The sequence below is a fragment of the Diabrotica undecimpunctata genome, chromosome 2 (assembly GCF_040954645.1).
Source record: "Diabrotica undecimpunctata isolate CICGRU chromosome 2, icDiaUnde3, whole genome shotgun sequence".
NCBI lineage: Eukaryota > Metazoa > Arthropoda > Insecta > Coleoptera > Chrysomelidae > Diabrotica > Diabrotica undecimpunctata.
In genome coordinates this window covers 146,922,260-146,943,381 of record NC_092804.1, presented here as the reverse complement: position 1 = coordinate 146,943,381, position 21,122 = coordinate 146,922,260, and the positions used below count along the sequence as shown (strand labels likewise).

Below are 21,122 nucleotides of genomic sequence, written 5' to 3'. Positions count from 1 at the left end.
AAAAATCTTGGCTACGAAACATCAGAGATTGGACCCACGCAAAAGGAAATGAATTAATTCATCAAGCCCAGAATAGAGAGAAATTTGCCATATTGATCGCCAACCTAAACAGAGAAGGCACTAACGAGGAGGAGGATTTGGGACATCGGAAATCCTTACATAGCTGCTATATAAAGCCTATGCTTTAAGACGGCAGGTATTCTTTGTAAGAGTACAAAAGTATGAACAATATGAAAAGACTGAACAAGGATGTAAAGGGTTCTAATGAACTGCCGTTGGGGTACGAAAAATGGAATTTTAGAATATAATATGGAAACAAAATTTATTAATATTTACCCAAAATTCTGGATCTGTGAGATGACAAAAAAATGTTGATATTTTAATAAATCTTTTTTAACTTATATGCTTATAAGATTCATTTTTATTCATCTAAAATTCAAATTGGACACGGTAATATTTTTTTATTTGTGTATCTGTTTTACCTAAAAATCTATGTTTTGTCTAAAATCTAGAATCTCTCTTCTACTTTAATATCAGCTTTTAATACCCAAGCAAGTTTTCTACATATGCTTGTAGTGACCATTAAGGATTGTTGGATGTATTAAGTTAGATATGCGTAGGCTTACCATACGTCCCGGTTTTAGACATCGGTCCCGGAGTCCCGGCCGGTTTGTCATTTTGTCCCGGTTTGACAAAACTGTCGTAATTTTGAATTTTTGTTAAATGATTTCACACGAATGATTTTTTTCCTCCTGGATTCATATTTACTGATAATAAATAAGATTATTCACGTTCGTATTATATAAACAATTCTAATAATGATGACTGCACATCTGATTGATAAGATATTTTAATAGGGTTCCCTTAGAAGACGTACTTAATTCTCGAAATCATCAAAATGACCAATTCAGGCTGAAATGCCAGCAATGTTTTTCAGAATTTTCAATTGCACACGGTTGGTTAAAGATCACTTAAAGTGTGCAAAACACAAGACTGGTGTAACGGCGATTGCAAGTACTTCTTCTATCAAAAAATTTTTTAAAAATGAATATCCCGTTCAAAACGATTTAATTATTGCAGATAAAGAGGCCACATTCGCTTATCACATGGCAATGCATGATATAAGCTTCAAAACATCTGATTGTACGTCGAAATTGATTTCAACATTTTTTGAATCAAAATTTGAGGTTGGCTGAACCAAATCTGAAGCGATCATTTTAAATGTGTTGGCACCTTTGTCTTTTTCAGAGTTACACACCGACTTACAGAAGGCACTTTTCGTAAGTGTTACTAACGATACCTCAAATAAAAAGCACATCAAACTGGGACCGATTATTGTTAGATACTTTTTACCATTAGAAGGTGTAAATGTGAAACTATTGAATTTTTAGTCCGTTCAGAGTGAGACATCGGAAATATTGACTCACAATATAATTTCAACATTACGTCGTCATGACATTACAAAAAAAGTAGCTTCATTTTGTGGCGACAATTGTAATACAAATTTTGGAGGTGTGCATAGAAGAGGACAAAATAATGTTTACAGAAGACTTAAACAAGAACTCGGTGTAGATATTGTAGGAATTGGATGTGGCGTATATATTGTACACAATGCACTTCAAAATGCTGTGGATGGTTTACCAATCGAAATTGAAGCACTAGTTGTCAAAATATATAAACATTATCATATCTACACAGTTCGAGTAACTCACTTGAAGGAATTCTGTGAATGTGTAGATGTGGAATATAAAAACCTAATCCAACATGGAAGTACCAGATTTCTTTCTCTTTTGCCGGCAATTGAGAAAATTCTAAATATATTCGAAGGACTAAAAGCATATTTCCTTTCCCAAGATGTACACGTGTAATGCGATTTTTTTTTTGGAAGTGAAACGGGTGAGTTATATTTTTGGTTTGTGCATGGACAATTAAACAATTTTAACAAGACTGTATTCATCAATATCATCCAGCCCCATTTCCACATCCATTGTTGGATATAGGCCTCCTCCAAACGTCTCCAGTTCTCTCTATCTCTAGCTGCTGCAATCCAGTTTGTTTCTATTCTCCTTAGGTTGTCGGTTCATCGGGTGGGTGGTCTGCCTCTACTTCGCTTGTCGGCTTTTAGTCTCCACTCCAATAATCTCTTCGTCCATCTTCCGTCTTCCATTCTAGCAACATGTCCAGCCCACCTCCACTTTTGTTTATTGATTCGCAGTATAATATCGTCTACGCCAGTTCGTCGGCGTATCTCCTCATTTCTCACGCGATCTTTTAAGGTCAGGCCCAGCATTGATCTCTCCATTCGCCTTTGTGTTACCCTCAGTTTTTCGGCAGTAGTTTTCGTTAAAGTTAGGGTCTCTGCTCTGTAGGTCAAGACTGGTAAGATGCATTGGTTAAATGCCTTCCTTTTCAGGTGAATTGGGGTATTTGTTTCAAAAATGTCTCTCATCCTTCCATATGCCGCCCATCCCAACGTAATTCGTCTATTTAGCTCGCAGGTTTGGTTGTCTCTGGTTATTCTAATTTCATGACCCAAGTATGTGTATTTATCGATTAATTCTACCTTGTTGTTATTGATCTGTATCTCTTCGCTAGGAACTATATTGGTTCCCAGCGAAGGTACAGTTCCAAGACTGTATTACTCATGGAAAGAAGTGAAGCAAGTGCGACTGACATTATTTTGGAATTAAGAAGATTGAAATCTAATCTTCAAAAACGCATGGACAGCAATTTTGTGCCACAAAGAGCGAAACAATTATTATTAAAGAATCTTGGTAGTAGCCAGGATATTGATAAATTTCAAACAGAAGTAACTGATTTTTACCGACGATGCATTTCATACATTGAATTGTGAGAAGACAGTGTCGGAGGAGCCGACATTTTCGAATGACTTGGACTGAATCACGTATTGAAATGGGACGAAATCGAAGGATCTGCTAAAATTACAAATAAAATACACGGTTCGGACGCTCGACAAAATATTAATACTGACAACCTTTTTGACGAGCTGTCACTTACGAAAGTTTCTATAGCATCAAAGAATGATGAATGGAATTCCACGACGATACAAATTGATTATGTTGACAAATGGACTATTTAAACATTTTCATGAACAACACATCGATACACCCAACCTGGTAAAAATGGTGCAATATATTTTGTGCTTACCAGGCACCTTCGCTCCTTTAGAGCGTGTCTTCTCGATGATGAAACATATTTGGTCGGAGGATAGAAGCCGTATGTTGGAGTCTACCGTACAAGCATTACTATACTGTAAAATAAACTTTAATATGACGTGTAACGATTTTTACGAAAAAAATAAAAAAAAATAACATTTTATTAAAAAAAGTACATACAAGCGAGAAGTATGAATGGTACAAAAAATAGGTATTTTATTAATAAAAATTTTTGGCAACAGCTTAATCGTTTTTTTTTATACTTTACCCTATCCACCATTTACTGTCCCGGTTAAGAGTTTCATAATAATGGTAAGCCTAGATATGCGGATATAAATCCGTGAATATGAAATATTGTTCTAAGGTCTTCTTTATTTTATATTGGATAAAAAAAACAATAGCTTATAAAATGGAATTATAACCATAAACTCGAATTTTATGTACTTTGACTCCTTTCATCGCAATAACAGTTTTACTGCTCCTCTCTTTGGTAGTGTTAACCGCACCTTCCTCTCCAACAACAAACATCAACCTTGGTTATACGACTTCCATTAGCTCACTTTTATTACACTTGTTTGTTAATTTTAAGAAAGTCCATAAAACCTCCCTAGTACATTCATTATATTTACCTAAGCAAAGTGTTTTTTTTTTAACCACAAGAGTTTGATAGAATTATATTTTAGTTTGGATACCTAATAACTATTTTCAGATGAAGTGTGATTAACTTGATCGTTATTTCACTGTATCAGCACTAGTTATTTTGTATGAAAGCTGTTATCACTTTAATCACATACATTTAAAAATAAATATGATTACAATGATAAGGTTGTTGTTGTAGTTCTGGTTTTAAGTATACTAAAAGAGAATTTTGATTTCTTAGTTTACTGCAGTTAGCTATTCAGCATTTAATTCTCTACTGAATTTTCGCATCAATGATTGCATTTTCTTCTTTTATATTAGTTGTAAAACGATATTTTCTAATTAAAACAATTTGTGTCTATAATAGACCAGGGAAATAAGATGAATTCGTGAAACTAAACCGGCCAGTAAAACGACTGACCGGCTAGTTTTTTGCTTATAAACAATTAGAATCACTTTTTAATCATTGTTTATAATACGAATATTGTTATTTCATATTTGTAGACGTTGCATTTTTTAAATTTGTTTAAAAATTGTTAAATAAATAAATAATAATAAATAAATAAATAAATAGTAAAAATCATAAATATTTATGTTCTACAATAAAAAATACCTCACAGTTTAATTAAAGAAATAAAAAAAAATTTAAACAAAGTATATATATGATTTATTTAACAATTTATTTTGCTGGCCAAATATGACCGATTTTGAGGATTACATTTTGAAGCTTTACAAACGATTCCGTTGAAAGGTAATCTCTTTTACATTTATCACATTAAAACTTTAAAGTATGTTCTTTTAAATGACGCTAATTAGATATCTTAATTGTTATAAACAAATCTGCTGTCAATTTAAAAAAAGTTACTAACTTCGTCCCAAATTGTCCTAAAACAACTTTTTCTTTTTTAGAATTTGTAAAAAAATGCAAGTTTTCCAAATATAAAAAAATAGTATATTACTTTATGAGGCGGAGAAGCATGACTTTTCATGACGCGCCCGATATTACGCGCCGAACGAAGTGAGGCGCGTAATAGAGGGCAACGATTTTCAGGGCAATGATTTTCAACCATAAATAGTACAATTCATACGCTATTTTTACTCGAAATGAACTGTGACAACTATCAAAGTCGTCTAGATGTTAGAAATTAAAATAATTAAGTCGTCGGTGGGATTTGCGTCTCCCTGGTTACAGTTGTTTGACAGTTGTTTGCAATTATTAAACACAGCTTATTGTTGTTGCAACCGCAAGCACAAATTTAGTGCGAAAATGCAAAACCTAAACGAAATTGAGTCCGCGGCTAATGATGCAGTAGCACGTTGGAATGATTGCTGAAAGTTGTTCTCGACCATCAGTATCATCAACAATTACCAATGCGTATCAAGAGTCGGGAACATTTTTGCACGGTTTCAATTTTGAAAATGCCTCATTAACTAATTGTACTTTTAATATTACTATAAATAAAAATGATGTTTAATTGTTGTTAATGACATTTGTATTGTTGCTTTGTGACATGTTTCATATTGTTGCCATGACAACATTTTTCCCTCCGCCGTAAAGAAATGGGAAAAAAAACTGCTGCCGGCGGAGACATCAAACTTTGACAGGATCAAGTTAGATAAGTAATGTCATCATTATTTGACGTTTGAAGAAAAAACAATTTTCGTGTAGGTAACAGTTAAAAAGTTATTCTAATTGTTTATAAGCAAAAAATCGACATGGTATTGCAAAATAATTTTGCAATATTTAATTTTTTTTTTTAATTTTTTTAATATTATTGATAGAATAAATCTTCTTGATTAATAAGCTATTTGTAGAATTACTGTAACTTCATCATTTTTTGACTTATATTGTTGTAAAAAAATTTAATTTGGGATAAACATATTGAATAACTTTTAAACTATTTGAATAATCGCTTTGAAATTTTAATCATATTTTAACCATAACAAGAACCAACATTCTGTGCAATTTAAAGATTCTAAGTTCATTTTTAAAGATATTATTAACATTTATAAAAAACCGAATTTTCTAACATATTTTGCAACTTTGTAGACAAATAAGGACAAAACCATTTAAAAAACGTTATTTTGAAGGTTTTTATATTATATTACAGCCGAAAATATTGTAGATCTTCAGAGACTGGTGACCAGAATAGCGGAGTATGGAAAAGAGTATGGTCTAACAATTAATGTCAAGAAGACGAAATTTATGAGAATATCGAAAACTCAAAGAAATAACGAGAATCTTCTAATAAACGGAACCAACGTCGAACAAGTGGACAAATATGCATATCTGGGAACAATGATTAACTCCACAAATGATTACATTCAGGAGATCAAAATCAGAATAGAAAAGGCTAGAGCAAATTTCAACAAAATGAGAAGAGTGCTATGTACAAGGGATTTAAAATTGGATCTCAGAGTAAGGTTGGCGAGGTGCTATGTTTTTTCGACTTTATTTTATGGAATGGAATCTTGGACCTTGAATGCGACATCAATAAAAAACTAGAATCATTCGAGCTGTGGGTGTATAGAAGAATTCTGAAAATCGTGGACAGAACACTTCACAAACAAAGAGGTTCTGAAAAGGATGAATTAAGAAATAGAAATTTTAAATATAATTAAAACAAGACAATTGAAATATCTCAGACACATTACACGTGGAGAGAAATACACTTTGCTCCAACTGATTATGCAGGGAAAGATCCAAGGAAAGAGAAACATAGGGAGGCGTAGAATGTCATGGCTGCGCAACCTAAGGGAGTGGTACGGATGTACATCAAATGAACTTTTCAGAGCAGCCGTCTCAAAAGTCCGAATAGCTATGATGATTGCCGACCTCCGCCGCGGAGATGGCACTTGAAGAAGAAGATATTACATAAGCTTATTACTCTTAAATTTGTTTCAAATGGTTCACTTTTTGCTGATAGACGAAAATAGTACAACTTTACCGTCTTTTGCATAAATTTGTTAATAACTAATTAAGTCCAAAAATCGACTGCAATAGACATATAGGTCCTTGTTACAGAGGTCCATACTACTCAAAACAACTGTGGTTTTCCTGGTTCAAAGTCACAAACAGGGACCTACTTTTTATGCTTATTTCCCTCGCCTATAATTATAGTATATCAATATATAATTATAGATCATAACTATTAAATATAATATGTAGTCACTTGCGTTTTGGGTTGAACAATGGATAAGTTGCGAAAATGTGTGGATGATATATGCGCTGACCACCTAGGTCAAAAAACTAAAAACTGGAACTTTTGCAAAATAGCAAAATCCTGGGGAAAATCTAAAGTAATAGCTTTACTCAATCGAGACTCAGAGAATTCTAGTAGCTACATACAATCTCTTTTCTCTGCAACCTTTTCAAACTATATGAGAAACTGTCAGAACTATCATGTCCAAAATAGAAAGTAATGTCGATGGACACCTCATTCCACAACATTAAGGATTTAGACCAGGCCCGTTTGGAATACATCTACTTAAAAAAAGACCTACAGGTATTGAGGGGGTGCATGAAACCAACACTACTTTTAAACCTATACAAAGTAGCAAGTTTTTCAGATGTTACAACTCGCAAAAGAGTAGCAAAATATATAGAGAAGATTAGTCAAATTGAAGGTGAGCGGCACGCCCTTTCCAAAGCTCGAACATTATCAAAACGACTGAAATCTCGAAAAAGTTTCCTAGAAACAGTGAAAGCTAAGCCGCTCGAGACTTTCTCCCTTTCCAAGGCTTGAAATACTGGCCAAACCATAAGCTTTAAAATATGGAAAAACTTGAACAGGATTAGAATGATGCAGAGAGATTAGGTGTTAAAAATCGGTGGTGAAATTATCAATAATATTAGATACGCAGATGACACTACCATAATGGTAGAGAACCTAGAAGATTATTGGTATAAGGTTTGAAAGCATGGACGATAACAAAGATCGAACTTGATAGACAAACAGATTTATAAACAAAGAACGAATGTATTAAAAAGAAGAGGCAGGCCCAGAGCATGATTTAAGGAACATATAGACGAGTGTTAAGACTATCAAGGGACTTAAAAACCAAAGAGAATAATAGGAAGGAATGGAAGCTGATCCTGGAGCAGGCCAAAACCTGGATTGTAGAGCGAATGGTGATGGTATCAGACAGAGTTACTGCAGAATAGTGAATACATATTGCCACATCGATATCACCGATTTAGTTGGTTAGTTATAAAATAAAATTTTATATTTTATTATATTAAAGAAGTATTTATTATTAAATATATCATTACTTACAATTAATACCCTTCTTTCTGCAGCAAAATCAAAGGAAGCACCTGAAAATAAAAATGTTTAAAGGTTATTTTAAAGATTCTCATAGTTACAAAAATTTGATAAAAGTTATATGCTAAGTTAAAGTTTGAGTACTTGTCTCTACTCTTGCCAATATTTAGTTAGTGTGATCTCCCATCAGCAATTTTTCTTTATAATTTTTATCCTCAATGAAATACTACATATTGTTTTTACTTATTTCTTACGTTTCAAATCAATCAAAAATATCAAAATTGGAGCAAGCCTCGGAATAAAACTTCTGTTGGGTGGTTAATCACTCATACATAAGGCAATCACAATATATCACAATATTTTTGGTGAAGAAAAGCTTCTATACGGGCTTTGTATTAGTTTTTTTCTACAGGAAAATGCTGAGGCGCGCGACACGGAACTAGCGTCACAAGATGGCCTCGTCAGTCATCACCCGTAGCGTCATAGAATAGCAATTCTTGACATCGATTCACTACTCTCAATTGATTCGTTTCTAGCCATCATGTATTTACTCTAAGCAGGTTTAAATTAAAACCGCATGAAAAATAACTAACAAAATATAGACATTAAATGAGAAGTAAAAAATTAAAAGAATCTCACTAAAAGATTCGATTCGTAACGATTGGAAAAATTGAATAGAAGTCAGAAATGTTATCCGATTAACAACAACATTGAATCATAATCTGTTTAAATTTTTATAACAATTCTCGTTAAATAATTTCATATAAATACAACTACTATTTTTAAACGTATTATTTAGTTTTATATAATAAATAAAATTTACAATAAAATCATATTTATTTATATTTTATTATTAACTAGTGATTTTGCCCGTCACTATGCAGCGGGGTATCCAATAAATTGCCATCTACAGTGTCTCCACTCAATTTTTTCTGTATTTAAGGCTGGGACCACAAAAAATGATATTTTAATCTGTTGTACAAGTTTCATAACAAATAAGTTACTTTTGTCGAGTCGCTGAAATTTTGCGTTAAGTCGTCTTGTGAAATCGATCTACGTATAAAAACCAGTATAAAAAACCTATTCTAGTTTGGCAATTCATTTGTTGGGAAAGCTCGAGTTTTGTATTACATTTTTTACCGATCACCAAATTCGCAGCCAATTTTTTAGGATCAAAAATTTTTTCAAAAGAATTAAATATTAAATTTTTAAAATAATAAACTCCTTAAATGAAAGGGCCGGTCTTTTCACCTCCAGATAAATATTGTCCTATGTGACAGATAGTTATCTGAAGGATAGACATTTTTTCATAAAATAAAATGTTCCCGTCTTTTCACGTAAAATTATGTTGCGGTTACTTATCTGTCAGATAAATGTAAAATTTATTTCTGAACACACCAATATTTAATTAATTGTCAAAGAAATCACACTAATGTTTTAATATCTCTTTTGATTATACAATTTGTGGTGGCAGGAATAAATTAAATTATGTAAAGAAAAATTTAATGATGAATAAAAAATTTATACATGTTAAATGATTCTTCTGAGGTTTCTCCATAACAACAAAATATTAAATAAGGTTATCTCAAATAGCTTCAACTTCACAAAGTTTAATAATGTCTTGATTTAGCAATTCATCTTCAAAATTGTCTTTTCTCGCTAGGTTATACTGTAGAATTTTGATGTAGATTAGAACGGTTGAGTCTTTTCAACTTTACAGCCACTTCCATTGGATGACATACCTCGTACCTAAACCTTTTCTTCTATACATAAAAAGTTCTGTTACACCACCTAGTACTTAATACTAACACAGAGTTTGAGAGGTTTAAGTCACGAGCATTTTCCGATTGCTTTCTTCAACTTTTGTAATGTAATTGCTATGTTTTTGTAATAATAAAAACTTAAAATTTACAAGGAAACTAAATTCCTGTAGCTGGCTGTATACCATGTATCACAAAAAAATTTTAAGTAAAAATCCTTTATAAAAGGTATATAAATTAAAAACCCAAACGGGCTATGTTATGAAGACAAAACGTTTTCGGAAACCATGTTCCATCATCAGTGTCTAGGTGTACATGTTTTGAGCCACTAAATATCAGAGTAAAAACCAGTTAAAAGTTATATTTTACAATTTAGATTACATTATTTGGTATTATATTTTAAGATGTTAAAGTTATCAGTGGATATGATAACATGGCGACGTATGACTCCACATGAAGTTGCTGGTCCTGAGACGAAGTGTCTACGAGGACTTGATGATAGCAACTCTGATAGTGATAAACACTGTTATTTATTCAGTATATACAACATTGTTGCTGGGATATTTTTTTGAAATAATTTTTTTCTGCTTACTCTGTGTAAACCTGCATAATTTGTTTACACATCTATAACTTTATCTTGTTTTTAAGTGAAATAGATTTTTTTCACTGCTTATTTTCATAAATAACTTGTCAATATGTTTTTTCATCTCTTGCATAATCTCAATTCTGTCGCTTACAACATTGTTGCTTCCCACCATTCAATTTTTGGCTTAACAATATCAAAAATCAAAAAAGTTTATATTACAAGAAGAGCAATCTATTAAAATTTACAATGAAGTAGCGTTTCTTTGACCCAGAGAAATTTACTATAATAAACTACACTTAAATGAACTGGCACAAAGTAAATCCATCATAGACCTACTTCATCAGTAGTATCCAAAGCAAATCTTCTTGTAGTACTGATGGAAGTCCTGGTCTCAATAATTATTGATTCCTTTGAAAAAGGTATATTTCCAAAGTGCATCAAGAGAGCCATTATTATTCCTCTTCATAAGGGTGGTGAAAAATGGAATGTCTACAACTATAGGCCTATTGCTTTACTCCTATTTAAAATTATTGAGAAACTTATAAAAGCCCGACTTATGCCGTTTTCGTTGACAACAACATTTTATCACAAAGTCAGTTCGATTTTTTATCTAATAAATGTACCAGTAATGCTATGTTTTCTGTACTACATGCACATGTCTATCAAGCACAAAACAATAATTTTTACACTGTCGCTGTTTTTTGTGACTATGCCAAAGCTTTTGATTGTGTAAATCACGACATTTTGACAAAAAAACTGAATTTCTACGGAATTCGTTGTATTTCTTTGAATTGGTTCTAATCTTACTTGAGGAATAGAAAACAACTAGTTAGAGCAAATGATACTGACTCTAGTCACAAAAGCATTATATGTGGAGTACCACAAGGTTCAGTATTGGGTCCTCTACTTTTCCTTATCTTTATGAATGACATCAATAAACTTAAAAATCGGTAATACGGTATCTTTTTGGCCTCAGTAGAATAACACATTGCAGAAGCTACTTAAAAAATCACGGAATTTTGACTCTTTCCTCTTTATGTATTTTAGAAATGGTTCGCTTAACGCTTAAACACCTACATGTTTTTTCAGCAAGACCTAATCATGACTACTCCACCAGAAATTCAACCTTTGATGTGTATTTACCGATTCCGTCCACTGAGTTAGTAAAGAAATCTATATTATATTCGGCAAAAAAAATATACAACCATCAAACTTTGTAACTTAAATTTGCAACTTCTTTCAAAAATAAAGTCAAAAATGTGGAGCAAAGTAACTCCGTTTTACGGTATTTGCCAATGTTGCCCATATGTTGCCTTGATGTTAAAATTTTTGCCTTTTTTAATTAAAACCTTTTAAAAAATCTCAAAAATTGACATTCTAAGAAGAGCGTGTCTAATCGCAAGAACTGAACATATACTAAATCAGAAAATATAGCAAGGATATATAAAAATGGAGAGAAGGAATCAAAGGAAGAATTGAAAACAGAGGCAGATAAACCCAAGGCAACTTTTTCATATAGCAAAAGATGATAAAACCTTCTGAAGATAGTTTTTACCACCTTAAATGGGAATTTCGCAATTTCAATTGAAAATCTGTTTACTTTGATGTTTGTATTTATACTTCGGAAATCGTTCCCCAAATTTAAATTAAATTTATTCTCCAAGATGAATGCCAACTTCGGATAGTTTTGATGTAGAGCGAAAAAAGAAGAAGAGAATTTCCTTCTGCAGTTTGCTAATGTCTTCTGAATATATAGAATCTTGACAAGAATTAATAATCAACAATAAACTAGAAGAGTTATGAACTTACGACCTTGGTATATTTGTATGTAATTTATTTTCTTAAGTTAATTAAATATGGATATCGTATCTTTATGATTAATTAATTCTAATATAAGTATAATAAGTATATTAATTCCTCACTGTGATACTTTTTATAAAATTTTAAATAGTTTGCAATTTGCAACGACTAAAAACTTTTTTGCCGGTTGTTTCTTTACATTTTGATGTAATATTAGAATTAATAGTAGTAATATGAGCGATCTTTAAGGAACTACCAAGATTACATTTTCGGAATTACAAATTAATGTCATTTATTCATTCAATCGAAACATATTAGAAGCATGGTATAAATAAAGCCAATTTATTAATAAAACGGATCAAAAACTTGTCTACTATCGTTATTATAATAAGAAAAGTGAATTTTTTATATGCAAATGAAGTCCGTTTCAAATACTATGATGCGGAAAGATTGCTTTGTGAAGTCCACTTATGATAGATGAAAGACTTTCGATAGATATAATAACTAAAATATTGTGTAATGTTATTTCTATTTCATTAAATACTGATTAGGAATCCACATAATTAATTACGAGACAAGCCATTGAGTGACCGCGGTTGATAAATTTGTCGTCAGGATCTGAATATAAAAAATCACTAAGCCGTTCTTCCACTTTGAGTGGCCCGGTTTAAGTTCGAGATACCGACACCAAGCCGACTAATGGGCCAACATACACATATACTTTTTAGATGACATCATTTTCTCATCAAACCCTAATAAAAATAACAATGTTCATCGACTCAAACTAGGCGCCAGGTAAATTTAACACCACTTTGCAGACAGACACGATCAATACTTTTGGGGACAAATAACACCATAAATTGTTGGTTTGTCTGGAATTTCTTGTTAGAAAGCTCTCTTTTCTCTTAAATAAGGTTACTTTTTATTTAAGACATTTTTAAAGATTTTACGCAATATTCAAGGTCGTATCTACAAATCTTTACAAATATTTTAGTGAGTATGCCATTTTCTACGATTGAATCGATATACAGTGAACGGCTAAATTATGGAATATTATCATTATTTCGAGAAGCGTCAAGTTTTGAGGAAAATCCCGAAACAGGTCGAATTTTGTTATAAAATATCCATGTTATAACGTACATGGAGTAGGGATGATGTCACAGGTGTAGGTGTAGGGACGTAATCGTTAATTTTTTTAAATAGAAATCGATATAATGCGACACCTCATTTAATCGAAAACTTAATTCTCTATTTAAGGACATTACATTTTTATCTAAAGTATTTTTTTAAGGGTACAAAAACAATTTATTTTAATTTAAATTCAACTAAATTCCAACTAATGATTTAATTAATAATGTACTTTAAAGTAACCAAATTATGCATAATAATTATTTTAAATTAAATGTTCGAAATGCCATCCATCGGTTTCTTGACAATATGCGAATCTACGGACACATTCATCAAGTACATTGCGGATGACTTCTGGAGTAATTAGACTCATTTTATGCCTAATTATATCTTTTAAGTCCTGTAAGTTTTGGGGCCTATTGACATAAACTTTTAATTTTATGTAACCCCACAGGAAAAAGTCTAGAGGTGTTAGGTCTGGCGACCTTGCTGGCCACTATATAAAACCTCGTCTTCCGATCTACCTCCTGGGAAAGCAATGATTTAAAAATTGACAGACTTCACGTGCGTAATGCGAAGGGGCTTCGTTTTGTTGAAACCAGATATTTTCATTAGGTAAATTTGGATTATTGGCGTTTGGATACATGTTAGCAAGGACAGGTATAAGTTGATTTCTCAAAAAAGTTAACTAACGTTCTATGGTTAGATTTTGTTCAAAGAAAAAGGGGCCAATGATTCTGTCATTAATGATCCCTTCCCATACATTTACTTTCTGAGGATATCGTGTGACTGTCGTGTGTGACTCAGTCATCCATTTACGTCAATAAATATTAAAGTAACTATGCCACTATCACTTGCTTGAATTAACATGTGACAAAAAGTTTGAGTGTTTATGAGATAACATTATTATTTTTACTTATTTTTGCTTTTTTAAGTATTTACTTCAGACAGTCATGACAGTAATCGATGGATGACATGTCGAATATTTAATTTAAAATAATTGTTATGCATAATTTGATTACTTTAAAGTACATTATGAATTAAATCGTTAGTTGTAATTTAGTTGAATTTAAATTAAAAAAAAATTGTTTTTGTACCATTAAAAATATATTTTAGTTAAAAATGTAATGTCGTTAAAAAGAGAATTAAATTCTCCTTTAAATGAGGTGTCGCATTATACCAATTTCTATTTAAAAAAATTAACGGTTATGTCACTACACCCAGACCTGTGACGTTATCCCTACTCCATGTACGTTATAAGATGGGTATTTTATAACAAAAATCGACTTGTTTCGGGATTTCCCTCAAAACTCGACGGTTCTCGAAATAATGATAATATTCCATAATTTAGCCGTTCACTGTATTCAGAAACACATGTTCAAAAAACGAATTTTTCAGGAGATGCAAAAAACATTCTATTGTAAAAGAAAATAGATTTTCGGTAAATTTGAGGGTTGAAATGGTAAGTAAAGGTATTTTTAACACCGCGCAATAATGGTTTTAGTTTACAAATAAAAGTTGTAGTTTCTGTGACACATTTTTTAAGTGGACATATGAGCTTTTTGGGTAGCATTGATAAAATTAATAGATAAATTTAACTCATACGCTAAATTTTACAAAATACTCTCAACAGTTAATTATTAGCATTAATAGACCAAAGAAGTATTAAATTATAAAATTCTTCGTATGTCCTTCAACAAATACGAGACATTTTTTGATGTCCTCCATTTTTTTTTTTCAAATTGATGGGCACTTTTCCTAATGAATAATCAGGTTTCGCCGGTAAAGCGATATCAATTTTTCCAGGCTGATCTAGCTGAAATGTATTTTTAAAGGCCCCATCTATAAACTCGGAAGCAGTAACAATCCCCATTTTTCCACTCTCGTAAATAAACTGTGAAAATTTGCTGATATTGAAGTGTACTTTTACATTGCGTGCTGTACTTCTGGAAGCAGTTTTTTCTGATATTCAGTTTTTCTTATATAAATAGACAACCAATCTTTAAAATTAATCAGACCTTCTGTTTTTACTTCTGTTTAGAAAATTTTCTTATGTTACTGCTAGTTATAAGCGTTTCGGTTATTTGATAGATGTAAAAATTCTATCGAATTTTCTCATGTTTCTCTTTACAGTTGCAAAATCCCTATCACAGGGGAGAAAGGAATGTCCTCTAACTGGAAAATAGTGTATAATTTTCAAAAATCTAGCACTGTCAGTTAGAGAAAGGAGCATGCGAATGAGTGTGATTTTTATTTTGTTCCCAGCAGTTGTCACTATATAGGTAAATGAAATTCGTTTATAGTGTCTAAAATTTCGTTTAGGTAATTCAAAAGAAACGAACAAATTTCATTACCTGTTTTTTTACCTTCTCCTTCATGGTAAATAAACATTCTAGCAGTATTGTCTTTGATATTGTGGATAGAGTATACAGAGACTGTTAGTTGTTGATAATAAAAGACCTCCCCTACAGGCGTTTCTGGCAACTGATTATTCTGCATAAAGTCGAATGCTAGTGCTAATATGTTACCATTGTTGGGACCATCACTTTCATTTTTCAATTTGGTGTAACAATTCTTCGTTTTAGAAACTATTAATTAAATATAAATAGCCTGAGGATATTCTAATATACTGGAAAATAGTATTTATTGAAAACAACTTAAATGAAAAATTATTTAACTAAAGGATATAATAAGTCGAGGCTGCTATAAAGTTAAAAATAATCGGAATTTGCCCATTTATGTATAAATCCACAGTTAGTATAGGTTTAAAAATGTTGTCCAGAATCAAACATTTCTTTAATCTAAGGCCAGAACTCAAAGTTTATACAGCAGAAGCATTTTTCATCTATAATTCGTATGTTAATATAGAAAGACTGTAACTAGTAATAAAGATAAGATATGAAATAACCATTTATTAATTTTATTACCTCACGATAATGCTAGAAAACTGAGCTAATGATTCCGACAATATAATTAATTAATTTATTTAATATCACCTATGCGAAAAATTTATATCATGCGATGGGAATCGTAACCAAAATTGAAAATGTCAATTAAAAAAACCTCGTGTGAATTGAAACACATAAATATAATTTATAAGATGGAATTTGGAGAAGGGGAAGATCATGATAGAACGGGCTTTACACAACTAAAAAGGAATGCGACGTGCAGGTTAAAAAAAAAACATAAAACAATAATATGAAGACATTAAAATATGCTAATGAAAGGGAGGTCGCTTTACACATTTTAATCGACCTTTTTATTACATTTAAAAGCTAAAAGTTAAAATTTAAACCATAAGTTAAAAATCAAAAATCTACATGTCTCATTTGCGGAGTCCCTTTTATTATTCATGATGTCCAAACTGTAATAATCGTATTAGATCTCTCGTTTTAGGCTAATAGTGTGGTCTCAGACTTTTAATTTTACTTTTTCTATTTGGCTAGTGTCCTTAAAACTTTTCTCAGGATCATTCATACACGAATTTACAAGAAATGTGAGTTTCAGATGAGTGACACTCAATTCGGATTTCGAAATGGATTGGGAACACGACAAGCTCTTTTTGCCTTAAATATGTTAACACAACAATGCAGAGACATGAATGTATGTGTATATGCATGTTTTATTGATTATAGAAAAGCATTTGACTGCGTTAACCATCTAAAGATGATCGAAGTTCTAAGAACAACCTTAATTGACGAACAAGACTTGCGAATTATCTCAGAACTATATTGGCATTAAACGGCAGCAATTTAAATAGAGCACAATATCCCAGGATATACGAATCCGACGAGGAGTGCGACAAGGTTGCGTCATCACCGCTATTATTTAATCTGTATTCGGAATCTATATTCAAAAAAACATTATACGAGGTTCAAGGTGGAATCAAGATTATCGGAATCAGCATAGACAACATCAGGTACGCTGATTATACCGTCCCAATAGCAAATAAAGCACAAGAACTACAAAATATAATAAATGCGGTAGTTTGGCATAGCAAAATGTTTGGTTTGCATCTAAATGTTTTGAAAATTAAAATTCTAGTATTTTCAAAGATACCAACAAACATACATTTGTACGCCAAGGGACAAATAATAGAACAAGTAACTTTCATAAAATGTTTGGGAGCAAATATCAACAGCCAGTGTAACATAAAAAAAGGAATCCTATCAAGAATTGAACAAGCTAGAAAAACACTCATAAACATAAAAACATTTTTTACTAAATCAGACCTTAGTCTAGAGCCCAGAATTCGAATGATCAGATGTTATGTTTTTTCTGTTATGCTGTATGGTTGTGAAAGTTGAATAATGGACTCTGAAACAGAAAAAAGAATAGTGTAACGTTTCAATCAACCAATTGAACGTGACAACAAGCTCCGCTTGGTACTTATACCCCGTACTATATTATTCCAAAGCGACCTCACTAAATTATAAATATTTTTAGTAGTCGTTCCATTCTACATATATAAGCCGATACAAATTTTTATTCGCTCTTTTCAATCATATCATAGACTAGGCGGGATCTGTAGAAATTCATACCATAATGGAGATTTTTCATAGGAACCTATTTTTTTGCTGGAATCCCTTCAGGATCTGCCCAATATCGATAATCACGATATGCGCCAGTCGCAAATCCTGTGCTAAATTTTTTATTTAACAAAATCTGAAAACAATTGAAAATTTCTCATTTTTTTGCTCCTATTTTCGTTTATAATTCGGAAAATATTGATCCTAAAGAAAAAATTATAACAAGGTAAAAGTTTCGTTATTCAATTTTACACAATATTTCGTTAGCTAGAAATTGAAAATTTAAATGTTTATTGTTGAAAAAATAGCAATAATTGGAAAAAAAGTACAAAAAAATGAAGTTAATCCTTTAAATGTTTTCGACTTTCTAAACTTGACCTACAAGCTCCATATTCCGCATAGAAAAACCTTTTAATATGTTTAAAACGTGTGCTAAATTTTGTTAAGATCGGTCGAATAGGTTTTGCATAATAATTTTACAATCCAGCCTACTGGAAAAAAATCGCAAATTTTCAAATTTATAGTAGGCTCTAAATAAAGCCCTCAGATAGTTGCAAATATTTTTTTACACATAAAGGAAGGCTCAAACTTTCAAACGCTTTTTGTAAAATTCAAATCGGTTCACTAGGAGAGCCTAGAAAATTTTTTAAAGTTTTAAACATTTTTTATATATATTAGGCTTATAAACAAATTGAATAACTTTACGAGCTTTAGACATATCAATTTCAAAATTTATACACTTAAAGAACATTAAAAGACGCTTCTTTAAAAAAAAACGATACATTCGGCTTACTGGTTGCCGAGATATTAAAGGGCAAGGTCAGACCTGAAGATTCTTGTCCTTCCAAAAAAAGAAAAAGATTAAAAAAAAAATTATTGAAGATTGAGTCAAAATAAAGCTTATTTATGAAAAAAAATTGTTTTTGTCGTTTTCCTTTGTTTTAACAATTTAAATTATTTATTGACAATTTATAAATACATATTTGTTTACTAAAAGTAACAATTTACTTCAATGTATAAATTGCAAGCTCAAAAAAAATGCATGAAAAAAAAATGCAATTACTTGTTTGACATACAATGGTTTATTGCAAATTTCCCAATTTTGCAATTAAAAATGGTATTTGAAAATATGATATTTGAAATCCTTGTCGTCCGAGACATCGATTCAAAAAAAAAAAGAGCAAAATTGGTTAACAAGAAGCCGAGATAATGCAATTTTTAGCGCGCGCTATGATTTTGAACTCGCCGATTCACATTTCGAGTGAATGTCCCCCACCACCACCTCTCATGCAATCCGAGCGACATTTTACGCGAAAACGGTTTTTTATTTGTCTTTTTTATGGATGTGGCCATAAAGCGCATTACGTAAAATTTTTCATATAAAAAGTACTTGACAAGACGAGGGTATTTGTTTAAAAACGAGCCCTCTATCACTTATGCTTACACGGCAAATGTATGCAAAGTTTGACCTTCATTATTTTGGCAACCAGTAAGCCGAATGTATCTTTTTTTTTAAGAAGCGTCTTTTGATAAGTATATAAATTTTGAAATTGATATGTTTAAAGCTCGTAAAGTTATTCAATTTGTTTATAAGCCTAATATATATAAAAAATGTTTAAAACTTTAAAAAAATTTCTAGGCTCTCCTAGTGAACCGATTTGAATTTTACAAAAAGCGTTTGAAAGTTTGAGCCTTGCTTTATGTGTAAAAAAATATTTGCAACTATCTGAGGGCTTTATTTAGAGCCTACTATAAATTTGAAAATTTGCAATTTTTTTCTAGTAGGCTGGGTTGCAAAATTATTATGCAAAACCTATCCGACGGATCTTAACAAAATTTAGCACACCTTTTAAACATATTAAAAGGTTTTTCTAGGCGGAATATGGAGCTTGTAGGTCAAGTTTAGAAAGTCAAAAACATTTGAAGGATTAACTTCATTTTTTTGTACTTTTTTTCCAATTATTGCTATTTTTTCAACAATAAACATTAAATTTTCAATTTCTAGCTAACAAAATATTGTGTAAAATTAAATAACGAAACTTTTAACTTTTTATAATTTTTTCTCTAGGATCAATATTTTCCGAATTATAAACGCAAATAGGAGCAAAAAAATGAGAAATTTTCAATTGTTTTTTGCTGAAGTGATTCCAGCAAAAAAATAGCTTCATATGGAAAATGTCCAATCCAAAACAGATCCCGCCTAGACGATCACTACAATAATTCTACAATGAAATTTTAGTCACACAAATTGGTTAGTGTCTTAGCCGTATACACTGCCACTATCGTGGGGAGCAAGCAATAGTGGGAAGCAAACAACAGCCAACCACACTACCTTGGGGAAACAATCAGCAACCAGCCATACTACCTTAAATCCACTGATGCATCAGAATACAATTTGAAACCCATTTACCAACATGGGGACAAAAATGATTGCTATAATCTAGACCAACAAACCCCCTTAGCCCAACCAACAACCACCGACAGCGACTAACTTCCACAAAGATCGGAACCCTTACTGGAGAACTGAACGACTCCTTCAGAACGGACTGAAGCTGAGTACTTTTTTATACTTAAATTATTTTATACCGGCAACCGGCAGAATCTTTGAGTCTCATTTTAAAAATACCTTTCTGGGATTGGTGTGGGGAAAAAATGAACAGGGAACGAACCCAGGGCCGAGCAGTCGGTCAGAGCACAATTCTGATGGATGGAACGGTGGGCGTTTTTCTCTTGAATATCCTTAGGAATATTCGAAGAATTTCTCCCCTCGTTTCTTCCAGCAGCGTGGCGTTGCTTAACGCCCTGGTCTTAATACGATTAGACGTTACAATAGAAGCCTTTAATATGTATATATACAGACAGATGCTGAGAATTCCATGGGTACAAAAAGTTACCAACGGTGAGGTACTTCTGGGCATCAGAAGCATAACAAATCATTCAATCAGACAGCATAAGCAAAGAGAGGAAAATACAATACGTACAGTATAGTAAAAAATCAGTTGCAAGATGCCAGAACTTGTGGCTGAAAGACCTGAGGAGAAGGTTGACCGCTTATCAACAGAAATCTTTCGTGCAGCAGTTTCCAAAGCTACAATTGCCATTTGGATCGTCAACTTTCGAAAGGAGACTGCGCAATAAGAAGAAGAATTTGGCTGATAGTATCTTTAACTATGTTGACATCTAACATCTTTATATCTTATAAATTTGTGTTGATAATGCGTCTTTCCATTGGTCTTTCG

At 31.9% G+C, this 21,122-nt stretch overlaps 1 protein-coding gene across 2 annotated transcripts in view; it reads right to left on the bottom strand.

Annotated features, from left to right (window-relative positions):
- LOC140435027 (GATA-binding factor A-like) overlaps window positions 1-21,122 on the bottom strand; it is a 179,843-nt gene that overhangs the window by 104,235 nt on the left and 54,486 nt on the right. For both annotated transcript variants that reach the window (XM_072523697.1, XM_072523699.1), the window contains exon 2: window positions 8,093-8,133. The gene's annotated coding sequence lies outside the window, so the exon portion shown is untranslated. The remainder of the gene's footprint in view (window positions 1-8,092; window positions 8,134-21,122) is intronic.